This window comes from Bos mutus, chromosome 17, assembly GCF_027580195.1.
Source record: "Bos mutus isolate GX-2022 chromosome 17, NWIPB_WYAK_1.1, whole genome shotgun sequence".
In the NCBI taxonomy this organism is placed as follows: domain Eukaryota; kingdom Metazoa; phylum Chordata; class Mammalia; order Artiodactyla; family Bovidae; genus Bos; species Bos mutus.
The window spans coordinates 36764257-36773194 of record NC_091633.1 but is presented as its reverse complement, the minus strand read 5'-3'; positions in this window follow the sequence as shown (position 1 = coordinate 36773194).

Below are 8938 nucleotides of genomic sequence, written 5' to 3'. Positions count from 1 at the left end.
CTCTTCAGGCAATCTGTCTATCAGATCTACTCCCTTAAATGTATTCATCACCTCCACTGTATTATCATAAGGAATTTTTTTTTTTTAGGTCATACCTGAAGGGCCCAGTGGTTTTTCCTACTTTCTTCAATTTAAGCCTAAATTTTACAATAAGGAGCTCATGATCTGAGCCACAGGCAACTCCGGGTTTTGTTCTTAACTGGCTGTATAGTGCTTCTCCTGCTCTGGCTGCAAAGAACAAAATTATTATTATTATTATTATTTTATTTTATTTTTTGTCATGACTACCTGTTGATATCCATGTGTAGAGCCATCTCTGTTTGTTGGAAAAGGGTGTTTGCTATGACCCATCAAAGTTCACAACCAGATGGTTTCATATGTGAAGTATGCAGAACATTTAAAGAAGAGCTAATATTTTTACTTCTTGAAAGTGAAGTCGCTCAGTTGTGTCCAACTCTTTGTGACCCCATGCATTGTAACCTACCAGACTCCTCCCTCCATGGGATTTTCCAGGCAAGGGTACTGGAGTGAGTTGCCATTTTACTTCCTAAAGGATTCCAAAGAAAATGAAGAGGGAGCACTTCAAACTCATTCTATGAGACCACCATCACCCTGATACAAAAACTAGACAAAGATACTACAAAAAAGAAACTTACTGGCTAATATTTCTGATGAACATGGATGTAAAATTCTCAACAGAATTTTAGCAAACTGAACTCAATAATGCATTAGAAGGATCATATTCCCTGGTCAATAGAATTTTTTCCAGGAATGCAAGGATCAACATCAGAAAATCAATCAATGTGATACTCCACATTAACAAAATGAAGGATAAAAATCATAGGATCATCTTAATAGATGCAGAAGAAGCATCTGATGAGCATACACTCATCATAGTAATTCTCAACAAAGAGGTGATAGAGGAAATATACCTCAACATAATAATCATTCATGATAAACTCACAGCTATGCTTTCTATACCTGAGAGTATGTTTCTGTTTTGTAAGTAAATTCATTTGCACTATTGTTTAGATTCACATATAAGTAATATCATGATATTTGTCATTCTCTGTCCTACTTCATTTAGTATGATATTCTCTATGTCTATCCATATTGATGCAAATGGCAATATTTCATTTTATAGTTGCATAATCTTCCTGCATGTCCTATCTAAAACATGGGGCCACTTGTTTGGAGGGAAATGATAGATTTTAGTGCTGGTTTTGGTAACCCAGAATAAGACCTCCATACTTGACATTACAAACTGTACGTAGTCTACCTTTTAATTTTCTGTGTTTGAATCCAAAATTTAAGTCCACCAGGTGATGTGCACTGCCTGCATACATGGAGTCTTATTTTGTATTCCTTCTTAAAAATGAGTCAGATTCAGGAAATGGATCTACTTAACACCTAGGAAATCAGTTAATTTCATTCATCTCAAATATGACAAAAATCCAATGTTTAGTTTGAAACTGAGCAGGACCCTGAATGATATTCCCAGAGACAGAACCCCCTATTCTGCCCTCCCCTCCCCGTGCTTGTTTGTATTAATAGAAAAGTTTTAGCCTCCTAGACCTTCCCTAAGTTTCAAAGAAAAAAATTTAATCAGAGAAGTGAGGAACTGCAGAAACAATGAAAAACAGTCAAGCAAGACAAAATAATAATAGTTAAACCATAAAACAGTGAACTTTCAGTCCCTCTTTCAGGGCTGCAGATAATGTCCTGAGCCGTATTTTGAGTTATTCGAAAAAGGCACAACTCCTACAAGATGGAAGAAGCTAACTGCATGCTTCCCACCAGCATGTAGACCCTAGACTAGTTAGAATCAGAAGGTTGATGATTGAGATTTCTGAAACATCACCCTCAACATCAACCAGAGAACTGAGCAGTAGCTGATGATGCACTCCACCACACTCTCCCTCACACTAAAACTCCTTCCCTGAAAGCCATCTTGGAGTTTGGGTCTTTTGAGCATGAGCTGCCTATTCTCCTTGCTTGTCAATAAAAGCTGCAGTAAATGCTGCACTTTCCTTCACAGCAGGCTGGTGTCAGTAGACTGGCTTTGCTGTGCATCTGGCAAATGACTCAAGTTTGGTTTGGTAACAAGTTTAAAACTGAATAAACCAAAAATAATAGAAGAGAAAGACAAAGTTAAAAAGTTGAGGAATTAAACCTGGAGGTACCAGTATTATTCAGGAGTTTAGATTTTTAACTTTCATGAAGAGAATGACCATGTCATATTGCACTAACATATCCTGAGGTCCCATAAAAACGTCTGAACAATTGCAGTCACTACATAGATATTTGCTTAATGAATAAATAAAGACAGTAGAATAGGAAATTAAATTCCATATTTTTATCAGAGGTTTGGATGATTATTCAGCCCAAAATGATAGAGAATTGAATATCTAGAGAACAAGGAAGAAACTGAGATAACTTTAAAGAGACCATCAGTGGAAAGGATGTATATGACATAATAAGGGATCTTCAAAACATAAATGAACAAGAAAGAGGACATATCAAAAAGTGGAAGACTAATCTTAAACTAAAGGAAAGTTTAATGATTATCTACTAAAGGTCCCAAAAAGGGCAGCAGAAAAAAATGGAGTGGGAAAAGGAATCAAAGTCACAGTGCTGTCAAATTGTCAGAGCCAAGGAAAATACAAATTGTCAGTAAAAGCCTCAACCAGTGATAAACTAGAATAATCACAATTACAGCTATGCTTGTGAGTTTTCAGGTCACCAATGTAAGCCTTAGAAAGTATCTAAAGGAAGAAACTGAAAATAAGTATTGACAGAAGAATGCAGCCATCAATGAAGAAGTATCAGACTTTTTGTTAGCAGGATAACATGGTAGAGGGCAATGAGCCATTCAGTTTCATTTTTTTGTCCCATATGGACCATCCATTAAAGACATTCACTTTTCCAACTGACAAGTAATGCTGCACATGCCAAATACCACACTGCAAATGTGCGTGTGTGATCTGGGCTAATTGCTATGTTTCAATGACCTATTTTTTAAAATCATTGTACAAATAACTCTTTGTGAATTCCTCACAGTGTCTAAGTTATAATAATTTTCATGTTTTGATATTTGATTCATCAGTTTTCTACCTTGTTTCTCTTTATAATTCCCTTGGCTATCCTAAGCAATTTTACACACACACACACACATATGGAGCTTCCCTGGTAGCAGGGATAGGCTACCCACTCCAGTATTCATGGGCTTTCCTGGTGGTTCAGATGATAGTCAAGAATCTGCCTGCAATGCAGGAGACCTGGGTTCAATCCCTGGGTTGGGGAGATCCTCTGGAGGAGGGCATGGAAACCCACACCAGCATTCTTGCTGGAGGATTCCCATGGCAGAGGAGCCTGGTAGGCTACAGTTTCCATGGGGTCACAAAGAGTTGGACACAACTGAGTGACTAAGCACAGCACAGCACATACATAAATGTGTGTATGTATATATGCACATATTTTATAATCGGGATCTCTGAAAAACACTTGGTAATGTTTATTGGAAATGAATTTAAATTATGAAATATTTGAAAGGAGTACTGCTTTTCAGTGATACAGAATGTTTCTGTATGACTGTGGTATAGGTTTCCATTTAATTACACTTCCTTATGTTGTATGATTTTTGTTATATAAGAATTTCACAGCTTTTTCAGAGGGCTGTTTACATGGGACATTTTTGGTTGCTTTTTAAAATTGTATTTTATAAAATTCTAGATGCTCTTTTTGCTGACATTTTGAAAGACAATAAATTTTGTATATATTGATCTTGAATTTAGACAACTTGCTGTACTCTCTCTGTAATAATTTGCTTGCATTTTTCCATTTTTATAACTATAAAAACCATGCATAGTTTTTCTATTTTTAAAATTTAGTTTTCTTTTATGTATTTGAAATTCCTAAAACATTTTGATCAACTAGTTATTGTATTTCACTAGAAAGGTGGTTTCTAAAATAATTTTCTCTATGTTAACTGACAATGTCTTTAACTATAATTTACATGAATAGATTTTATATGTTTTTCCCTGGTAGCCATCTATTTATTGTCTCTCAGCTCCAATTCTCCCTTCATCATCTGCTCTATGAAAATGGACTTGGCTAGGCATTTCCTCCATACAGTGAGCCTGATATTGGGCTGCGTCCAGTAGAGGGCGCTGAAAGGACATTACAGGTGAAAGTGTTTCTGGTCTCAATTCCTGTGTTTTGTTTTACCTTGGTCCTGCTGCACGAGTCCATGAGCAGTGCACCTGTGGGACACACTGGTGGTGTGTGTGCAGGCACTTGGTGATGTTACATTTCTGCCTAATCACAATGACCATGTTTCCAACAACACTGCCAGTTACAATTACTTGTCAATTATAATGACCACTTCCAGTTCAGATGCCTTGTAATACAGGCCTGTGTTACAGTATTCTGATAATCTCCTTTAGCCCTACCATATTTTGTAACCTCTCTCTATCTTTTCAGTTACTCTTCTATTCCACAGATGAATAATTATTTATATTAAACTTTCTAGTTTAAACTACTCAGTAGCTGTATAACCTGGTTGAATCCAGATTTATAACTCCCATTTTTTCTTTAGAAAATGGAGTTTGTAAGATATTATTCAATAATATAATACCCAGAAACTTTAAATAATAAATATGCTAATGAATAACAAATAGATGCCTTTATTAATGTGGTGCATGATGTCTTTGTTAAAGTAGACAAATTCCCCCCAAAGACTGAGCCTTTTGAAATCTGTGAGTGTTTCTATAAATTGTCAGAAAGTTATACTAACATTAGTGATAATAATATTTGTGGTAGTTGATACACTAATGAAGAAAGGTATAATAATGCTTGTCATGTCAACAACTAGGAATAAGATCACTGTGGCTGGAAAGATAACCATTCCACCTTTTGGGTTCTCTTCTCTATACAGAAATCAGACTTTCCGATGACAAACTTAGACTCATGACTGATTGTAGACTGGTCTGGCAAGTAGACTGTTTCAAGTGAATGCCTTTCCAGTACCCTAAGAAGACGATGCTTCATTAAGAATGTGAATTAATATCACTCTTTCTAGGGATACAAGTTCCCAGTAGTGGAACAAACATTTAATGATACTAATTTTGTTAATGAGAGTGGTCATTTAGAATGTGTCCACCTCTTGGCTGACATAGTGAACAGCGCAGCCCAAGTTTTAGGGCAGCACAAACCATTTGAATTTATTCAATAAAGTTGCTATGAACAATAGATTCTTCTTGGATTTTCATTCTTTTGTTCAAAGGAGAGTCTCTTCTACTGGTAATAATTCATGTGAGCCAGTAATGTGAAATAGTCTATATGTCAGTTTAGAGAATGGAAACCCAGTTATATTAGACAAGATGCCTTTGGGTCTCGCTTTCTGTCAGGCAAGCAAAGTCTTGGGTCATAGTCCCAGAATCTTTTATTATTTTCTTATAATTCTATTATGGTTGCCTTAGAGCTCTTTGAAATTTGTTGTCCAGAATATTAAATGCTTCTGGGCATTTTCTCAATAGATAATTAAAAAAGTAACCCATATGGGAACAGAATCTGAATATATACATAACTGAAACACTTTGTTGTACACCTAAAACTAACACAACATTGTAAATCAATTATACTCCAAAATAAAAACAAAATTTTAAAAGTGATTTAAAGAAAAAATTGGAATGAAATCATGCTGAGTAATGCTCAAACTGAAAAATATTTGTCAGCAGTTGTTGAAGCCTCCTTTTAACAATAGTAGTGAAGTCATGGGCAATCCTTGATGGTCTCTCCTTTGACTTCGGCTGTGCAAAACTGAAAAAAGAAACTGAGAATAAAATATTACCACCGCCTTAAGGAAAGACTAATTATTCTATAATTATTTATCATGTAGTCACCCATATTGGATTTTAATCCAATTGATGACAAGTTTTTTTGTTTGTTTTTTTACAAGCAAACCAATCAGTGACAGCCTTTTACTTCAAACAGATGAATAATTAGAAATGGGCCCACTCCCATAACACACCTTCAGAGTTCCAGCCCAGCAGCAATCTTATCAGAATTTGACACCTAGTCTCCTCTCACTCAAGTCTTTGAAAGACCATCAATCTTTGACCTCCCATGCTTCCAAAAATTCCTACCTAAAGGCAGCAGCTTGTTCTCTGAGAGAGAATGTGCCTGTTCATCGTACTTGTCTCTTGGTGGTGGTTTCCTCAGCATTTCACAGTATCATTTTTCCCATGGCAGGATGGGTGGCAACATACCTTATTCTGAAATTCCTTCTAGATCCACCTTCCCCTTAATCCAAGAAATATTTTTTCAGTATTCAAAATTAAGTGGAAATCAAACTCAGAAACACTTTAGTAAAATGTATATTACTGTTTTTCCCCTAAACATATCATTGTAGCTTCAATACAATTAAGAAACTTTATCCCACCAGTCAGTCCTAAAGGAAATCAACCCTGAATATTCACTGGAAGGACTGATGCTGAAGCTGAAGCTCCAATACTTTGGGCACCTGATAAGAAGAACTGACTCATTGGAAAAGACCCTGAGGCTGGGAAGGATTGAAGGCAGGAGGAGAGGAGCTCAAGATGATTGGATGGCATCACCTACTCAATGGACATGAGTTTGCGCAAGTTCCAGGAGATGGTGAAAGACACGGAAGCTTGGCGTGCTTCAGTCCATAGGGCTGCAAAATGTCTGAGATGACTGAGGGACTGAACAATGGCAATCCACAGACAATATAACAATTTATAACACTACTCAGCTTAGGGCTTTATTCACTCAGAAAAGGTGATTGGAAAACAAAATTTAAAAGTGACATTGCAGTAATCATTGCTTTTCTTCTCAATATATGAAGGAGCTTGATTTTTTTCTTTTTGCATAAAATACATATGACTTCATTTGTCTTCATCTGTGTATAAACATATTGACAATAAAAGGTGCACAAATGAAAGTATGCTTGTGGAAAATCAGGTTTCAGGGAAAATTGGCTATGTTTTGCTTTTCAAGGAATCATTCAACCTTGAAAATTTTCTCCTGTGATAGAAAAATGTTGTCCAATTCAAATGAAAACAAACTTAAATCAGTGATGACTAAAAGAAATACGGAACTGAATTAGACTGCCAATATTGATTATTTGTGGTACTCCTCTCTTCTCATTGCTTTAGCTTCTAGACCACTTGTTATGAAGTTTATGACTATTTGCTGCTTGTGAGTGAGAATTTATACTTGTGAAAACGCAGAATGGGTGATATCAGTATTGGATATATTAAAATGTATCAGTGGTTGGAAAATCCTGGTTTTCTTACTGAGGAAAATTGCCTTTTTTTTGAGTATGTTCAGCTGTTAGACAAGAAAATATTATGCTTCTAATTTAATAAAAGAATAAATATGGTTATTTTTAAAACTGAATTTAGATTAAATCCCATGTTTATAAAATATTATATGTGACTTCACAGTACTATCTTTTTATTAAATTTATGGCCATATATTCAGAATCTTAAGCTGTAAAAAATTATATGTAAACATGTATTGGTGATTCATCCAGTACTGAATCACCAATACATGTTTACACATAACCCAGTACACACTCTCTGAATGTTTGCATATATACTTAGAGTTACACACACAAGAGACCTGTAACTCAACTTTGAAATTCAGAGCAGGTCTTTTTAGTGGGTGACTTCTAAGCTGAGTCTTTAATGCATTTTCAATGGTTTAAAAAAAGGGAAAGCTTGCCAGATTCAGCAAGTAACAATACAAGATGCCCTGTTAAATTAGAATTTCAGAAAAAATACAAATAAAATTTTAGAATGTATTTATGTGAAATATTGCATGGAAGAACATTTTTATACTAAAATATATTTATTTGTTTGAAATTCAAATGTAACTGAGGTCCTACTAGATCTGGAAATCTTAGGAAAAGTGAGACAAGGATAGGATTTTTCAGACAGAAGGAGAATGTAATTCTCCTTTAGCTAAGGTATGGAGATAAGAGATATTGGGGCAACATTTGGAGAAAAGAAAGAAAGTTATTAGTTCTTAAAAATTAGATGTATGGGCAAGGACTAGATTGGGATTAAAACTAGAGAATAATTGCATTTTCATAAAGAATATATTCCACTGAATAGGTACAGATACCTCAGGTCCATGTGTTAATCTTATTTAAGAGTATTTGCACTTATTATATTCATATAGTCCCAGGATTATGTCAGTGGTAAATACTGATTTTTCTTTCTTTCTTTATTTTTATAATACTGATTTTTGATTTCAGATAACTCAATTATGAACATTGGCCTCCTAAATAATAAAGAAATATATATTTTAAAACCTCAGTGACTAAAAAAGAAGACAAAGGAAATTCTAGGGGGAATGCAATGTTTTAAAATCTCTCCTTAAAAGCTGATGGAATTACTAAGGCCAGTTCAGTTCAATTCAGTCACTCAGTCATATCCGACTCTTTGCGACTCCATGAATCGTAGCACGCCAAGCCTCCCTATCCATCACCAACTCCCGGAGTTCACTCAAACTCATGTGCATGGAGTCAGTGATGCCATCCAGCCATCTCATCCTCTGTCATCCCCTTCTCCTCCTGCCCCCAATCCCTCCTAGCATCAGGGTCTTTTCCAATGAGTCAACTCTTTGCATAAGGTGGCCAAAGTATTGGAGTTTCAGCTTCAGCATCAGTCCTTCCAATGAACACCCAGGATTGATGTCCTTTAGGACGGACTGGTTGGACCTTCTTGCAGTCCAAAGGACCCTCAAGAGTCTTCTCCAACACACAGTACAAAAGCATCAACTCTTCGGGCTCAGCTTTCTTCACAGTCCAACTCTCACATCCATACATGACCACAGGAAAAACCATAGCCTGGACTAGACGGACATTTGTTGGCAAAGTAATGTCTCTGCTTTTCAATATGCTATCTAG